Genomic DNA, 19,172 nt, shown 5'->3' on the forward strand with positions numbered 1-19,172 from the left:
ACAAAAAGAAAGGCTGCATTTATAGTGGTTGTTAAAAACTGTTTAAATTCTTAGTAATCAATTGTCAAATAATTGAACCACAACCCACATTTTGATTAAACTAGGTCAAATTGAAGTTTGTGCTGCTTGACTTTTGGTAAAGTGGGCTGGTGTGGCAAAGAACCACCACAGAAGTGCTGCTACACTGAGCACACGATGGTGTCTATTCTAAATGTGCCTCTACTCATAACAGTTTTCTGTTATTACTGTACTTTAGGAAGCAAGTAATCAACTGAGTCACTATCATCTGGAAACTCCAAAGCTCCAAAAACTGTGCTCAAATTGATTGAGCCACTTAATCTTCCTTTGCCTCAATGTCCTCATCTAAAAATGTGGGCATGGTGCTAAGGCCCACTTCCTGATGAAGTTACAAGGATTAAATGAGATAATACATGTAATACTTAACAGAAAACCAGCACATAGTAAAGACCTAAGTAAATAGTAGCTATTATTTGAGTCTAGGATGAATACTCAAGTAAATTCCCCAAAGCACCAGGGTAATAAATGAAATGACACCATGAAGTCTGGCACATGGAAGGTAGCTCAAATGACCTTGCCCGCCACCACTTCCCTAATAGGTTGTCAATCAAGGCAAGAAGTCAGAAGCAGAAAGCCTACTTATGTGAGAACATTGGCTACAATACTGTGAATGAAGAACATGGTGAGGGGGAAGGAGGCAGGGGCTGATGGGCTATCAGGTCAGCAAGAGCTCATCAAACAAGAACAAGGCCTAAGAGGTAAACTTGGATGGACTCAGGGAAGTCAGAAGGAAGGAGACATGTTTTGAGTTGCTTATTGAGGGGAAGGGGAGGGAAACAGCATGAAACATGTGTGAGTACGCCAAGTGAGGTTTGAAATCAGGAAAGCTGGAAAACGGTGGAGAAACCAAGAGAATGAGACATAGTCTGCTCTTAGTTATTTTGACTAAGAATGTATTTCTCAAATTGGAATCTGAAGACAAGACCAGGGATATATTCTTGTAGCTTAGTGAGAATTGTTGTAAAAGAAGTCTGTGCACATAAATTGTTTATGAAAGAAGTCTGTCCATAACTCAGCTTTTAGAAATGCTAACCAAGGACCATTTTCTGCTTCTGCTAGATAACAGCATGGATTATACAGCATCCTCACACCAATCCAGACTTCAGGACGAGTCTGTGTATTAATCCTTTCAATTGTACAGAATTCAGCCCCCTCATGATGGCATCACTAGCTTCAAAGGATAAGCACTGGACAGGTCCAGTTCTGAACCCGAGTGTCCTTCGGTGCAGTGGAACACTTACATGTGGCAAAAGTTAAATCTGAAAATATCTCAAATTCCCCGAACTGAAATATGTAATAATCAAATTATTATAAATCTCAGCTTGAGAGCTATACTACCAACATTTTCAATTTTTTAATATTTTAAGATTACTTTTATTTTTAAATTGGAGCAATTTTTCTTTCTGTGAGCTTCAAATATTCTATACTGAGACACCTAATTCTTAGCTCAGACCACATCACATACTACGTCTACAGTGTCTTGACACACTGGATAAGTTGATGATAAAGACCTAGGGTATGGGAGAGCTACCAGATGGAGAAGACTGGCTCTCTGAATGGCCAACAATTTTTATTGATCCAAAACCAATAACTTATTTTTGTTATTTTCTTTAAAATTCAATCCATTTGGGAATTCAAGATGTACTTCTCATGATCAGGATTTCAGTTCATCTGTTTTCTTTCTCCCTCCCTCCCTCCCTCCCTCCCTGTCTCCCTTCCTCCTTCCCTCCCATTTGTTGTCTATTTTCAACCCATTTGCTTATTTATCTGTCTTTTTGCCTATCACAGCTAAATTCCCAAAGTATGTTCTTTCAATTTTATTTTATAGATGTAGGATTGTGTAATTCCTTGGAAATAACATACAGCAATTACAACCCAAGAGTTCAGCAGCTGTTTATGCATTTTACTAATTAGTTTGGAACTATGACTCATCTCCAAATTTTAGGAGGGGAAGCATTTTCAGATATCATAAGGCTGCCTCTGGCTATTTTTGTAGTTTAAAATTGTGATCATAATTTCTTATGTTATTTTATCCACTATTTAATGATTTTTTTCTGACTAAAATTGATTATTGAAAATCAATACAGTGGCAAGTTTGATCTCTTTATCAAATGCCTTGAGTGTTTATAATAGGATGACACTGTTATTTATTAAGAGATATATGAAGAAAGCCTTTGATATATTTAGTCCACTGGTAATTAGTAGAGAAGCATATATAAGAATAGCTAATGTTTTATAGTGTGCTTACTGCATCCCCCTTCTGGGGACTTTGTATAAATTAACTTCTTTAATCCTTAAAATAATCCTATGAATTAAGCTTCATGTTTATTCTCATTTCATAATGTGGAAATTGAGGCACAGAAGGAATATACCAAAGGTTACATAGCAAGTAGGTGGTGGTATTGGGACATGAACCTGGCTTTAGGTTCTATGCCTTTAACCATTACATACACTGTCTATTGCCTTTAACCATTGCATACACTGTCTATTTGAATAGGTAAGTATGGATTTCATGTGATTTTTCTTATCATTCTACTAGAGGCCTGGTGCATGAAATTTGTGCACGGGAGGGGGATCCCCTCAGCCAAGCCTGCACCATCTCCAATCCAGGACCCCTCGGGGGATGTCCGACTGCTAGTCAGACATTCCTCTCACAATCCGGGACTGCTGGCTCCTAACTGCTCACCTGCCTGCCAGGTTGATCACCTCTAACTGCCCCCCATGCCAGCCTGATCACCCCTAACCACTTCTGCCTGCCGGCCTGATGGCCCCTAACTGCCCCCCCCACCAGCCTGGTCGCCCCTACTGCCCCCTCTGCTGGCCTGGTCACCCCTAACGGCCCCCCCCTCCACTGGCCTGGTCACCCCTCACTAACTCCCCTGTCAGCCTGGTCACCCCACGTAGCCTTATATTCAGTCGTTTAGTCATTTCTCACTAACCCCCCTGCTGACCTTGTCGCCCTATGCAGCCTGCTATTTAAGTCGTCCATCCCCTTGTTTCGGTTGAGACGGCCCCTGGATTTTTATATATTAGGATGGTTATATTAGTTTTATATTGCATCATTACCACAAATTTTGGAGCTTAAAATCACATACACTATGGTCTCACAGTTTTCATGGGTCAGGATCCAGACTTGGTTTGGCTGGGTCCTCTGTTTACGGTGTCATGAAGCTGAAGTCAAGGTATTGCTCAGGTCTTGGGTCTCATTGGAATTTCAAATTCCTCTTCCAAGCTCACATAATTGTTGGAATATCTCATTTCCTTATAGCTAAAGGACTTATTATGGCAGTTCACTTCTTCAAAGCCAGAAAAAGAAATCTCTTTCTGATCTCAGTGAAATCAAAACCATCTTTTAAAGAACATCTAACTGATTGTCAGGTTCACCTATGATAATCTCCTTTTTGATGAATTTGTCAACTAATTTGGGACCTTAGTTAGATATGTGCAATTCCTTCACTCTTGCCATACAATGTAACCTAATCCAAGATGTAACCTAATCATGTGTGTAACTCCAGTGGCAGAGATCATGGGGCCATCTTAGAATCCTATGAACACAATGGCACAATGGGTATGTCTGATCCTTCTTCCATATGTGAAAAAGACAGGTGAATACCATCATACTTCTACAATGAGATGATATTTCCATTAGAACGTGACTCATCAATCTCAGCTTATAAAAATATCAAGGGCTTGTTAAAAGAAGTTTTATCCGTAACATTTTATTTCTTTAATCTTTTTCTAGAACTCTTCACACCGAAGGAAAGTTGATGGTATAAATAAATTAATTTTTAAAAAGTATTGTGAATGTACTTTGCTGATTAATTTTCCAGGTCATTTCTTAAAGTCACCTAGTCACTTTTGTCCTATGATCACTTACTGGGCAAAACCACACTCCATAGTGTGGCAAATCAAGATCCCTCATACACTAAACATACCATGTTGCCCTCATCTCTTGTCACTGCCTTCTTCTCCCATTGTTTTACTCCAAGTCCCTTTCATGCCTCTGGATCACTGTACACAATGCATCTATGTGTGTACAAGCTTAATTTTGTATGGAACAACCTTTATACCTTTCTCCCACCCCACATGGGTCTGCTGGTAAATTATCTAGTTCTTCAATACTTGGCTCATATGTCATTTCTTTAGTGAAACTTGCCCCAATTTTCAAGCTGAAAGGTAGGAGTAAAAGCTGCAGAAAAAGGATTTGAGTTCTAGGTTCAACGGAGTGTAGAAATATTGATCTGAACCCCTTCTGAAGAGCCCTATATCACTTTTGATTTAAGTATATTGTACAAAAAATACTTTAGGAGAAAATAAAATGAATTTAGAAAATCAAAGCTAAGCTAAAAATTTAAATGTGTACAATTAAACATGTTCTATCACTAAAGAGGTTGAGCAATAAACCAATGTCAAATGAGTTCTCTAATGTCTTGAACTTTGCTCTTTCTTCTAACTCTCCTAGCTCTTGGAAGACTAGGTGATCCTTTTACTCTTGTGTGAATGCAAGAATGCTTTAAAATACCGGGGGTAAAGCTGAAAGGTCAATGGAGTCAGCTTTGAGGTATTTCCACTATCCAACTTGGAGCATTAAAGAATAATTACTCATAAGCAAGTTGAGTTTGTAATTCCATAAATCCATAATGATATTCAAAATGAGAAAAGGTAAAGTTCACAAAAGAAATTATCTTACAAAATAAAGTTGTACATAGCAAGATATGCTTGCTTTTTATTAATTTTAAGAGAATTGTGGTGATGACATGTGTGTTCTGTTTCTTCTATTAGATATGTGGCCCTTTATAAAACATAGATGTATACTTTTCTTCACCTCTATATGTAGTCATGGTAAAGAGAATTATGAGTAATCAATCCCAGGAGTTCTGAAAACAAAAAATATAAAATATACTAAGATTAAGAAAGATTGTGATCAGTAGTGTAGGAAATAATGTGTTGAAAGAAGATAGATTCACCACATTACCCAAGAATAAACTCAATCTCTCATCTTCTAGGAAACAAAACCTCTTGGGTGATTGGACTAATTATCCAGAGATACTAACAAGGCATCATAGGTTCTAATGCTAACAAATCATGCCACATTATTTACAATAATAAAAGGACATCAGTATGTCTTTCTAGTCAAATAAACCTTAAAGAATGTATCACTTTAGTGTACTAGACTTCCCTCTTTACATCTTCACCAGCTCTTGTTGTTTATTGATTTGTTGATGGTAGCCATTTTGGCTGGTGTGAGATGATACCTCACTGTCATTTTAATATGTATCTTCTCTCTGATGATTAGTGACTGAATAGCTCTTCATATGTTTCTTGGCCATTCTGTATATTCCCTTTGGAGAAGTTTCTATTTAGATCCTTTGCTGATTTTTCAATTGGATTGTTTGCCTTCCTTTTGTTAAGTTGTATGAGATCTTTATATATTTTGGAAATTAACTCCTTATCAGATGTATCATTGGCAAATACGTCCTCACATACCGTAGGCTTCCTTTTCATTTTGTTGATGGTTTCTTTTGCTGTGCGGAAGCTTTTTATTTTGATGCAGTCCTATTTGTTTACTTTCTCCTTTGTTTCCCTTGCCCTAAGAGATGTATTGATAAACATATTGCTATGAGAGATGTCTGAGATTTTGCTGCCTATGGTTTCACAAGTTACATTTAAGCCTTTTATCTATTTTGAGTTTATTCTTGTGTGTGGTATAATTTGGTGGTCTAGTTTTATTTTTTGCATGTACCTGTCCAATTTTCCCAACACCATTTATTGAAGAGATTGTTTACACTGCTGCAAACTGGTGCAGCCACTATAAAAAACAGTATAGAGTTTTCTCAAAAAATTAAATATGCAACTGTCATTTGATTCAGTGATCCTACTTCTAGGACTATATCCCAAGAATCCTGAAACACCAGTCAGAAAGAATATAGGCATTCCTATATTCATAGCAGCACTGTTTACAATAGCTAAGATTCGGAAATAGCCCAAGTGCCCATCAGTAGATGAGTGGATAAAAAAAAGCTGTGGTACATTTACACAATGGAATACTATGCAGCAGTAAAAAAGAAGTATCTCTTACTCTTTGAAACAGCATGGAGGGACCTGGAGAGTATTATGCTAAGTGAAATAAGCCAGTCAGAGAAAGACAAGCATTACTTGATCTCACTCATATGTGGAATTTAATGAATAGAATAAACTAATGAACAAAATAGATCCGGAGACATAGAACCATGGAATAGACTGGTGAATCTCAGAGAAGGGGGTGGGTGGGAAGAGATTAACCAAAGAACTTATATGCATATATGCATAACCCATGAACACAGACAATAATGCTGTGAAGGTCTGGGGTGATGATGGGTGGGGATAAAAAGGGGATATCTGTAATACTTTCAACAATAAAGATAAATTTTTAAAAAGTGTATTATTTCAGAAAACATAAGCCATATGCAAGAAACCAAATTGTGAAATGTGTGGACTTAAAAAAAATTGAAATAAGTGATTTTAAAAAGAAGGAGGGGGATTGGGAATGCAGAAAGATGGTTATTGGATGAAGTTTAAATCACTCTAGAAGTTTCAAACAGGACCCAGATCCTAACTAAGAATTAACTGATCAGTTACCTGGAATCTACAACTTTAGCTGGCCTGAGACAATATATATTTCTTTTCTTGGTGGTTAAAGGATACTTTAACATTGGAAAGTATAAACTTTTCTCTCTGCAATCTGTCCACCACTGTGGCTTTAGGAAAAGAGGCTACAAAATACTACCACAGAAAGGACGTAAAGAAAGGACATATAAAGAGGATATAAAAAGAAGTCCCTACAGGTATTAAAAAGAAGTGGGATGTTTACCCTCCTGTGTCAGTGGACTACAAAAGGAGAAAAATTAGAGAAGTGGGTTTTCAGTTCATGCGTCCTACTCAGAAAGTTCAAAGTAGAGTTCAGTTCTTCCTATCAGTGCTGGATCTCTGGGAGGAAAGGGCCATATTTGAAGACTCTTAGTCAACATGTGAGACGATGGAGTAGAAGAGGTGGCCTTGGCAAGGGGACAGATGAATGAGGCAGAACTCTGACTCCTGGGGGTTCTAGCTCAATGAATGGATATATTGGTACTTGGAAGACCAGAGAACTAGCAGAATCCTGAGGATGCTCAAAGAGACTGCAATGTAGGAAGGCAAACACAGAAGCATGGGACAGACTGATGAATCTCAGAGGGAAGGGGGAAGGAGGGGTGAGAAGTGATTAACCAAAGAGCTTATATGCATATATGCTTCATCCATGGACAAAGACACATGAACTGAAAATCTACTTCTCCAATTCTCCATACTTTCTCCTTTTGTAGTCTGCTGGTCAGGACTAGAATGCGTGCCAGCAAAATGCTCCAAGACCATTGTAGACTCCTGACACATCAGGTGGGAAGGGACCAGACCATTCACTGAAGAAGTAGGGGGCTCTGGCGTACCGTACCCTCAAGCCCTGCAATCACATCAGCCCAAGTCTCCCTCATCTTTGGAAAGAGCAGGAGAAGAGAGAGGAAGCTGGAGAGATTCAGCATTTGTCCAAAAAAAAAAAAATGCATCATGGAGGAGGTCAATCAAAAGAGAAGAGACTTTAATACCTAATATTGACAAATTTAGAAGAGTGATTTCTACCTCCTGCTACCCAGTGTATGAGAAAGAGGAAATCCATTATGGAAGATAAAGAAGTTTTCTTCATATATCTACGTAGTATTTGAAGTTTCCACCCAGGCTACCCAAGGGACCTATCCAAGCTTACCCTGGTGTGAGGAGTGTGACCTCAATCTCAATTGTATCCCGAGGGCAGGGCATTTTCCAGCGTAACCCAGCCTCCTGTTCTCAGATGTCATCAAAGACCGGCTTCCCTACAAACTGTTGCTGCATGTAACCTAAATAACCTCAAATAATCCTCTGTGCGCATCAGAGCAAGAGAGAAGTTCAAGTTTGGAAATCCATCTGACTTGTACAGAAAGGGGAGAATGTGAAGGCGGATCCTGTCTAGGGGCACATGGACACACAAAGGAGTGACTGGGATGGGAAAGTGAACTCTGCTAAGCTCATGGTGTGTTTTTTTTTTTTTTTTTCTGTCATTTCAATATGGTCCTTTCTTCCCAGAGCTCTGGCACTGATAGTGGGACAACTGAACTCTTCTTTGAACTTTTTTATGATCAATACAAAAATATGGGGTCAACTTTAATGGACCGACACTCAGCAGATCCTGGGTGGCCAAAATGTGATGCGGGCAAGTTTTGCTTCTGAAACCCACTCAATTCCATTAAAGAAAAATTTGGCTTCCAAGGGAATTACAGCAACATGAACAGTCAGAATTGGCAGACTAACTGATGATTTTCACGTATCAATTAGACAGAACCGGTGCTCAACAACACCCATATCTAAGAAGGTAAACTAATAATAAAAGTGATTAGAAAGCTGGAGGTGAGGAAGTAGAAATAAAACAATGAGCCATAGTAAGCAAAAAATAGACTTTAATAATTTTAAGATAATGCAGAACATTTATATAATACAGTTATTTCTGGTCTTATTCTGAAAAGGTAAGCAAGAAACATTGCAATCATTGTAAACATATTAAAATAATGTAAATAAACATGCTAAATAATGCACATCCTCCTTCCTGATCCTGAGCCCTTTGATTGAGAATTATTACATGGTATTTTGAACTGAACTGTCAAGATGGTGCAGCTCTCTAACTTGCTTTCACCTGCTTAGAGAGACTTGGAAGCAGTGTGGAAAAACGTGTGGTGCATTTGTATGTCCAGCTGTACAAATGCAGAATTGCTCATGATCATCCTCAAATCAACAAGGACTGTTTGTGATATAAAACATCATATTGATTCCAACAAATATGCAGTTTCCTTCCAAATTCCTCATCTGTGAAAATGGTACGAGGGATGTCGATGCAATGAGAAGAAAGGAACTCAACGTAATGGGTAAGCTGCCATCTCATGCAGAGGATGGCAGTAGACCAGTTGTGTTCTAGTCCAAGCTTAATATCACCTGCCCATTTAGCTATTTCAGCAAAAGTATTGGCAGAATTGAAATGTCTTTTAAACCATTAAAATCTAGTAATTCACCACCCTTCCATATATGTACTCTATCAGAGGGAAAAAATAAGGGTTGGAGTTTAGGTGAGAAAAGAGTAGTTGAGGGAATGATGGTGGGGGGAACAGGAGAAGTTTGATTTATTTTACTCCAAGTAATTTCTAACCTCAAGGTCAAAATACCATCCGTCTGTAAGGAGATCTCATCGACCTAACATCACCTTAATTCAGTTCTGTGGTGTGGATCTGGATTGATGCCTGTGCATCTACATTCTCTCACCATTCCCCCTGTGACTCACAATGTGCATTGGCTGGTTAGAGTGAGGGGGTAGCCTTGATTTAGAGAGATGCTCACTGATCCATACACAAATTGAACTCAGCACCTCGGCCTCGTTGATTCTGAACTAGCTCATTTCTTATTTTCTAGACAAGATTGCATTAATCAGCCAACATTTTTCTCAAACGTCACCAGCTGAAGAAACATGGTACACATCACAATTTATTACTGCCAACCTATTTCAATGTTTAATTCAATGTTTAACCTAAATCAATAATATAGTTAATAGATGTATGTAGGTGAGCACTCTTGAGAACATGGTTAAGGATTTCATTCTTATAAAAAATGATAGTGTTTCAGTCCTAACCTCTTCCTATCCTCATTGCATATATCTTACTTGTCTTCCAAGTGAGTTCATTTCTGGAAATAGTTACCTAGAAATTTCAGACCATGAAATCCCAGAGTCTCAGAAGCAAGAAGGCTTTGTTTGCTGTATTTCTTAACATCTTATGCCCTCTGGTGGCAAAATCAGGGGACTTAACTATATTTTCATCTTAATTCTCCAAAGAAAAACATTTCATTACAACAGAATTAAAAAACAAACAAACCCAACATTCATTATAATTAGCTATGTATTGTAAATAAATATATTTTAAGGAAATAAAATGCTTCAACATAGTTCATTTGATACGAAGACTGTGAAGTAATTATAGATTAGTGCAGAGTCCTATGGTTGACAAAAGTGGCCTAAACTTTCTAGAGCAGGGTGGCCAGGCCTTTACCTTGGCCTCCATTTCTCTACCTTCCTTTTTAAAATATAGAAGAAAACTTCATAACTGCACATGAGTACTTGTTACATCTGAGCCAAGTAACTTCTTTGCTGCTAAATTACATCTAAGAGCTTGGGTAGAAATGGAATTCCTTGAAATCTGTTGCCTAGAACTATTTATACATAAAATTAGACTGTAAGATGCTCAACACCCACTGGAGTAAAAGTATCACTAGGAGTTAATTTACAGAAGTATTACCTCATTACCTGGATCATGTCCTCTGAAAACATGAGCAATAGTTGGATAATTAAAATAAAGAGTCAGAGAGAGAATACATACTGATTGAGAAAAATTTATATTAAAAATATATCTTCCATGTATGCTTTTTATAAAGCAAAATATATTTAACATTTGAGAAGAAAATATCTTTTTATTTTGAGAGAATGTTAACTTGTCCCTTTTAAAACAAAAGCTTGTAACCATGGATGGATGGCAAGATTTTTAAATGCCTTTCCTTTTTTAAAAATATTTTTTGCCCTAACCGGTTTGGCTCAGTGGACAGAGCGTCAGCCTGCAGACTCAAGGGTCCCAGGTTCGATTCCGGTCAAGGGCATGCACCTTGGCTGTGGGCACATCCCCAGTGGGGGGCGTGCAGGAGGCAGCTGATCGATGTTTCTCTCTCATCGATGTTTCTAACTCTCTATTCCTCTCCCTCTCCCTTCCTCTCTGTAAAAAATCAATAAAATATATTTTAAAAATATTTTTTATTTTAAAACTTTTTACTTTGAAATAATTTTAGACTAACAAAAATTATAAAAATTGCACAAAATATACTGTAAAATTCTCATATACCATTTATCCAATATCCCCAAATGTTAACATCTTACTTAAGTATGCTTTTCAAAACCAGGAAAGTAATGATGATGCTATACTATTACTAATCTACAGACATTATTCATCTTTTTGTAGTTGTCCCATTAATGTCTATTTTAATAGTCCAGGTTCCAGATTGTGATCAAATTCATAGTGATTAAATTCATGTTATACAAGTATGGTAAAAATATGACAGAAGTGATGTTGTGTCTTAGTATATCATATTAGAAAGTCCAAGATGTTAATATCTTATTATTGGAGATGTTAATTTCAATAACTTGATTAAAGTGGTGTGTGCTTGATTTCTCCACTCTAAAGTAACTATTTTTTCCTTTGTACTGAATTTGTATTTCATAGAGATACTTTAGGAGTATGGAAATATCTTGTTTCTTTTGCTATGTTGGCCACTAATCAGTAACTGATGGTTTTTTTTCTCATAATTTCTTTGGCATTTATTAATTAGAATTATACTGTAAAGTAGAGAGTTTTCCTTCTCTTCCATTTATTGGTTATTCAATTATTTATGTACTAGAGGCCCAGTGCACAAAATTTGTGCACTCAGGAGGGGTCCCTCAGCCCGCCCTGTGCCCTCTTGCAGTCCAGGAGCCCTAGGGGGATGTCCAACTGCCTCAGAGGCGAGAGAGGCTCCCGCCACCGCCGCTACGCTCACCAGCCATGAGACTGGCTTCTGGCTGAGCGGTGCTCCCTCTGTGGGAGTGCACTGACCACCAGGGGGCAGCTCCTGCATTAAGCGTCTGCCCCCTGGTGGTCAGTGAGCATCATAGCGACCAGTCATTCCGCTGTTCAGTCTATTTGCATATTAGCCTTTAATTATATAGGATATTGATATGGAGTCATGAACACTTACTTTATTTTATATGTTATAATCTATTATTATCATCATTTATTTTGTTTTTTCAAATTGGACCACCCCCTTCAGTGTAGTTTGTAATAGAGTTAGACACATTTGTTATTGTTTGGATTGAATTTTTGGTTTATCCCTGCTTGATTTGAATCATTTATTTATATTTTTGACCTATGAAACATTACCCTGGTTTCTAAAAGTCAGAACTGTACTAATTAGCATATTATGCTTTTATTATTATAGATGTACCAATACCATACTGTTTTAATTATGAAAACTTCACAGTGTATGTCTGATAGAGCTAGTCTTTCCTTTTCAGTGTAGTCTTATCTATTCTTGCATGTTTGTTTTCCCACATGATTTCTCCTTGAATTTGGGTGTCATCCTTTCACAGGAGCCATGTTAATCTTCTCTGTATCATTTCAATATTAGTGTAAGTGCTGCCAAAGTGAATATTCCACATGACTTTTAAAATGTTTTTATTGATTTTTTTAGAGAGAGGGGGAGAGAGAAAAACTGATATGAGAGAGGAACATTAATCAGTTGCTTCACTCATGCAAGGTGGAGCCAACAACCTGAACATGTACCCAGACCAAGAACTGAACCGGTGACCTTGATGACATCCTATATAATAAAGAGGTAATATGCAAATTAACCCTCACACCGTTATGCTGTCACAAGATGGTGGCACGCACAGTGGGGGTGGAGCTGGATGCTTTGAGTGCCGTGGCCCCATGGGGGGGGGTGGGAAGCCCAGTGGCTGCTTCTCGCACCTGCTGCTTGGGTTCCCGTGGCCCTGCTGGGGGACAGGTCCCTGCTGCTGCTCCCCATAGCTTCCCCAGAGTTCCCTCAGCCCTGCCGGGGGCCAGGTCCTGGCTGCTGCTCTGCATGGCTTCTACCGGGGTGACCAGGCCAGAAGGGGAGGGCAGTTGGGGGCCATCAGGCCAGCAGGGGAGGGCTATTGGGGGTGACCAGGCCAGCAGGGGAGGGCAGTTGGGTGCGATCGGGCTGGCAGGGGAGGGCAGTTGGGGGCAACCAGGCCTGAAGGGGAGCAGTTAGGCATCAATCAGGCCAGCAGAGGAGCAGTTAGGGAGTGATCAGGCTGGCAGGCAGAAGCAGTTAGGGGTGATCAGGCAGGCAGGCAGGCAAGCAGTTAGGAGCCAGCAGTCCTGGATTGTGAGAGAGATGTCCAACTGCCAGTCGGACATCCTGCGAGGGGTCCCAGATTGGAGAGGGTGCAGGCTGGGCTGAGGGACACCCCCCCACACACACACAAATTTCATGCACCGGGCCTCTAGTTGGTTAATAAAATTATACAGGTTTCAGGTGCACAATTCAACAACACATCACCTGCACACTGTATTGTTGTGTTCACCACCCCAAGTCAAGTCTCTGTTCATCACGTATCTCCCCTATATTCTCCTCCACCTCCCACTACCCCAACCTCCCCCAGACAATCACCATACTGTTGTCTGTCCATAAGAGAAAGACAAGTACCATATGATTGTACTCATATGTGGAATCTAATGAACAAAAGAACTAACAAGCAAAATATAGACTCATAGATAGAGAGCAGTCTGACAGCTGTTATGTGGGGAGTGGGGTGGGTGAGGGGGGTGAAGGGTTTGAGCAGTATGATCTTTCAAAAATAAAAATAGTTAACTGTAGAGATTAGCGGTGAAAAGATGGTAGCCGGATAGGTGAAAACATCACACACCTCTTCTCAGCACCAAACCGGACCTACAGTTAAAATTTAGAGCAATAACCTGAATTATCAATAGGACACCTGAACTCAAATATCATATCCAAGGATTGAAAAGGGGAAGCTACACAGAGACTGATAAGAGAAGTGGAGACACAGAGAGGGTTGGTCCCTCCACCCAGGGGCTGCGGCTGAATAGCCAGAGAAATGTTGCGACTGTAAAAGACCCTCAGAGGAAAGTGGGGTCTCAATCCCATGCTGGGACCCCCAGAAAACCAAGGCCTGGAAGAAGAGCCTGCATAACATTTGGCAGCAAAATTAGTCCACTGGATAGGGGAGGCAGTCAGCTTGTATCCCAGCATTCTCCTTAAAGGCTAACACACAGGGATAGCTCTTGGGCACTTTAAAGGTCACTTTTTATCTCTATTTGTGGGGCTCTAGTAGAGGGAAGGAAATTCAGGGCATATGGAAGCCATAGGGAGAAGAACTGGGTGGCATAGCACTGGAAATCAGGAAGGTAGGCTTCTGAGGTCCCAGTCCTGAGCTAACATTCCACACTGCCCTCAGACCCCATCTCCCAGGGCCCAGTACTTCTATTCTTACAGAACCAACTGGGAAAAGTGTACTAAACCTGTCCTCCAAATACTGGCAACAGCACCCTGACAAGCATGAGTCTGGCATAGAGGACTCTTGGCTGTACTCAAAAGGAACCTGATCTGAGCTTCTTTTTCTCTGGAGAAACTATTGACAGTCTTAGATGAACATTGAACTGAGTGGTTTTGGAACACAAACCAATCTTCCCCGCTTCCACATGGGTTAGGCTGGCACCATCCCCAATAGAAGGCGCCATGGTCAGGTCTCAGGCAGCAGGCAGCTGCAGAGCTAGGGGGAGGCATGCACTTGCAAGCCTTGCTTCAGGATGGCTAGCAGGATGCAAGCCAAAAAGCAAGCAGCTAACTACCCTGCTGAGGATCTGCACCACCCCCAACAAAGGGCCACCTGGATTTGCATTCCCAAAACCTTCCCACACCATCAGCTAAGCACAAACCCAAAGTGGGGAAGAACTGCAAATCAGAACTGGGGTGGAGGTCTCCACCAGGGCCTCTGGCAGCAAGTTGCAGAGACAGAAGTGGGTGATAAGCTATCTCTCCCCCGACAAGAACCAGCACCTCCCTAAGCAGAGGGAGCAGCCTTGATCTACTACTTCAAGCACCACCTGCACCATCCTATAGGTGAAGCCTTGCAGGATAAAGGGGTCACAATTCAAACTCTGAAATCTAGTGTGGCCCCCTTGGAACCTCCCTTCAAGAGCTCTGGAGGGGCTTGGCTGAGATAGACAGCAAGTGGGCCAGGGGTCTGTGCCACCCCCAACAAAGGGCCACCTGAATTTTCATTCCCAAAATCTGCCGGCACCACCAGCCAAGCTCAGACCCACAGCAGGAAGGAAGTGCAAACCAGATCTGGGGCAGTTGGAGCCACTTTATTGGAGGATTTCATCAGGGCTTCTGGCAGTGAGCTGCTGAGATAGAAGGAGGAGAGCAGCTCTCTCCCCTCCCAAGGACAACAACTCAGAACTGGGAAATATGGTGTGATCCCCTTGGGGCCTCCCTGCAGGGGCTCTGGCTTGGAGCTAGCAGGAGAGAAGCTACCTCCCCTCTTGAGGGTTACGGACCCATGCTACCCCAATCAAAGGGCAGATTAAATTTGCATTCCCAGATTCTGCTGGCTCTACCCTGCTAATGTCATATCCACTGGGGGAAGGGGACACAAAATCAGAGCCTGGACATTGGAACTGACTTACTTGCAGCACCCTAACAAGGCCTCTGGCAGTGCCCTGCAGAGATAGGAGATGAGCAGCTCTCTCCCCTTAAGGGCAAGTGCCACCCCAAGTGGAGGGGGCAGCCTTGTTCTCCTCCTCAAATTCCCACCGGCACTTCCCTGCTGGTGCTGCCTCACAAGGAAAAAGGGACACAACTCAGAACTGGGTGATCTGGTGCGATCCCCTCAGAGTCTCTGATGGGGTACCATTGAGGTAGGAAGCAAGCAGCTAGCCTCCCTCTCGAGGTGTGAGGACCCGTGTCACCCCAATAAAAGGGAGGATTTGATTTGCACTCCCATGTCCAGCTGGCCCACCTGACTAAGTTTATTTCCATGGGGTAAAAATTGATCCCACCCACACGTGGGCCAACAACTATCAACTCCCAATTCCAACAGGAAGGCCCACATAACCCACACAAATGACATTCCTAGATCATTCAGCCCAAGAGAGCAAGGAGATTTTACCACTGTGTTCCATAGGACCCTAACTACATAAGGCCACCCCACAAAGACTGGGAGTCACAGTAGTTCTATGTAACACATAGAAACAAATACAAAGATACAGGTAAAATGGGGTGACAAAGAAACAACCCCCAAGAGAAAGATAAGGAAAAATCTCCAAAAAAAGAACTAAATGAAATGGAAACAAGCAATTTATCAGACACAGTTTAAAATAATGGTTATAAGGATGCTCAAACAACTTAGTGAGAACTTACAACTTACAATGAACTTAATGAGAACTACATCAACATGAAAAGGGAGTTAGAAATTCTGAATGAGAGCCAGTCAGAAATAAAGAATACCATATCTGACATTAAGAAGACACTTCTCCAAAGAGGCCATACAGATGGCCAACAGACATATGAAAAGATGCTGTTGCTAATCATCAGAGAGATGCAAATTAAAACTGCAATGAGGTATCAACTCATGCCTCAGAATGGCTACCATCAATAAATCAACAAATGACAAATGCTGACAAGGATGTGAAGAAAAGGGAACCCTCCTGCACTGCTGGTGGGAATGCAGACTGGTGCAGTCATTATGGAAAGCAGTATGGGATTTCCTCAAAAAATTAAATATGGAACTGCCGTTTCACCCAGTGATCTCACTTCTAGGAATATATCCTAAGAATCCTGAAACACCAATCAGAAAGAATGTATGCACCCTATGTTCATAGCAGCGCTATTTACAGTAGTTAAGATCTGGAAACAACCCAAGTGCCCGTGGGTAGATGAGTGGATAGAAAAGCTGTGGTACATTTACACCATGGAACATTACGTAGCTGTAAAAAGGAAGGATCTCTTACCCTTTGAGACAGCATGGCTGGACCTGAAAAAAATTATGCTAAGCAAAATAAGCCAGCCAGAGAAAAAATATCACAAGATCTTACTTACATGTGGAATCTAAGGAACAAAATAAATTGACGAATGAGATAGAACCACAGACATGGAAGCATGAAACAGACTGACAGATCTCAGAGGGAAGGCTGGAAGGAGTGTGGGAAGAGCTTAATCAAAGAACTTTTAAGAATATATGCATAGCCCATGGACACAGACATAAACACGTGAAAGCTTAGAAGGGGTGGGAGATGGGTGGAGGGGGCCAACGGGAGGGAAATGGGGGACATCTGTAATACTCTCAACAATAAAATAAATTTTTTAAAAAATATATTTTATTGATTTTGTACAGAGAGGAAGGGAGAGGGATAGAGAGTCAGAAACATCGATGAGAGAGAAACATCGATGAGCTGCCTCCTGCACACCCCCCACCGGGGACGTGCCTGCAACCAAGGTACACGCCCTTGACCGGAATCGAACCTGGGACCTTTCAGTCCGTAGGTCGACGCTCCGTCCACTGAGCCAAACCGGTCAGGGCTAAAATAAATTTTTAAAAAATAGTTAACTCTCATTCCATCTTTCTTAAATCTTTTAATGGCTTTATGTTGGTCTCAGAATAAAGTCAGAATTTCTTCACATGTCCTCAGTTTACTGTCCAGGCCCAGTTCCACCCAACACTTTTCTACACTGACAATCTAGCTATAGTGATGTACCTGCAGTACTTTATCCTTCAGCATCCCATTCAGGCAGGGCCTTCTCCAGGATGCCTTTCCTAACCCTACCTTATAGACCCTTTCCATGCCTTCTGTAGTGTCTTGTTCTAATCTTTATCACATTGCATTCTAATCCCTTAAGCATTGCTATCTTCTAAACTCTTGAGGGTACAGACTATTTATTTATTTATTTATTTATTTATAATACTAGAGGCCTAGTGCATGAAATTTGTGCACTGAGGGGGGGGGGTGTTCCTCACCCAGCCTGAACCCTCTCCAATCTGGGACCCCTCAGGGGATGTCTGACTGCCGGTTTAGGCCCGATCTGGATTGGGCCTAAACCGGCAGTCAGACATCCCCCTCATAGTCTGGGACTGCTGGCTCCTAACTGCTCACCTGCCTGCCTGCTTGCCTGATTGCCCCTAACTGCTTCTGCCTGCCAGCCTGATTACCCCCTAACCACTCCCCTGCTGGCCTGATTAACCCCTAACTGCTCTCCTTCCAGCTTAATCGCCCCCAACTGCCCTCCCTTGCCTGCCTTGTTGCTCCCAACTGCCCTCCCCTGCCAGCCTGATCTCACCCCCAACTGCCCTCCCCTGAAGACCTGATTTTGCCCCCAACTGCTCTCTTCTGCTGGCCAATTTGGTTCTGATTGGTCAGTTCCTATGCCAGTCAACGTCAAAAGCTCCACCTCCTAGGCAGCCATTGGCTCCTCACAGTTGACCCAGATTTGGTTCTGATTGGTCAGTTTCTATGCCAGTCAGTGTCAAAATCTCTGCCTCCTAGGCAGCCATTGGTTCATCACACTTCACCCAGATTTGGTTCTGATTGGTCGGTTTCTATGCCAGTCAGCTTCTCTGGGCTTATCAACAGGGCCTGATCAGAAAGGCAGGGCTGATCAGCAATCCCGGTGGAGGCCTGGAGAGAAATGGAGGCGTGTGCTGATCAAGAGCTGCCACAGAGGCTACGGATTAGACTCTGCTTCTCTCTTTAGGCCTCTCTCTGGGCCTTATTCGCAGCCCCCTCAGCAGTCAGTGCTGGGTCACCACGGCAACCCAGTGCTGACTGCAGGATTGACTTCCAGTTGGTTGAGCCTCCAGTCATGATGAACCCAGGGTTTTTATATATTAGGATATTTTTATTGATTTCAGAGAGAAAGGTAGAGGGAGAGAGAGATAGAAACATCAATGATGAGAGAGAATCATTGATTGGCTACCTCCTGCATGCTGCTCAATGGAAATTGAGCCCACAACCCGGGCATGTACCTTGACCAGAAATCAAATCATAACCTCCTGGTTCATAGGTCGACACTCAACCATTGAGTCATGCCAGTTGGGTCAGTCTAAATTATTTAATTTTAGATCTAGAGTCTAGTACTGGGACTCATATAGTAGGCACTTAATATATGTTTGTTGACTAAAGTAATGAGTGAATATTTTTTCTTGCCTTTTCCTTTATTTCATGGCATACTCTTATCTCTTCTTACTATATTTGCTTCTTTGCTGCATGGGAAATGATTTTCCTATATCCTAAGCATTGTCACCATCATGAGCTGTGGGCTGTCATGAACTTTTCAAGCTCTCAAGAGAAACCTCATATCAGTGTTGTAAGATTTTTTTTAAAAGAAAAGAATCAACTGGTGTATTTTTTTTCTTTCCACTTATT

At 41.3% G+C, this 19,172-nt stretch overlaps 1 non-coding gene across 1 annotated transcript; it reads right to left on the minus strand.

Moving 5' to 3' along the window:
* Positions 1-12,291: 12,291 nt before the first annotated feature.
* On the minus strand, positions 12,292-12,393 carry LOC139007819 (U6 spliceosomal RNA). The gene has a single exon (XR_011470973.1). It is a non-coding gene; the product is annotated as a U6 spliceosomal RNA (small nuclear RNA).
* Between the last annotated feature and the right edge of the window lie 6,779 nt (positions 12,394-19,172).

The sequence above is a fragment of the Myotis yumanensis genome, unplaced genomic scaffold (genome assembly GCF_028538775.1).
Source record: "Myotis yumanensis isolate MYYU_CA2020_CCGP unplaced genomic scaffold, mMyoYum1.0.hap1 SCAF_3, whole genome shotgun sequence".
NCBI lineage: Eukaryota > Metazoa > Chordata > Mammalia > Chiroptera > Vespertilionidae > Myotis > Myotis yumanensis.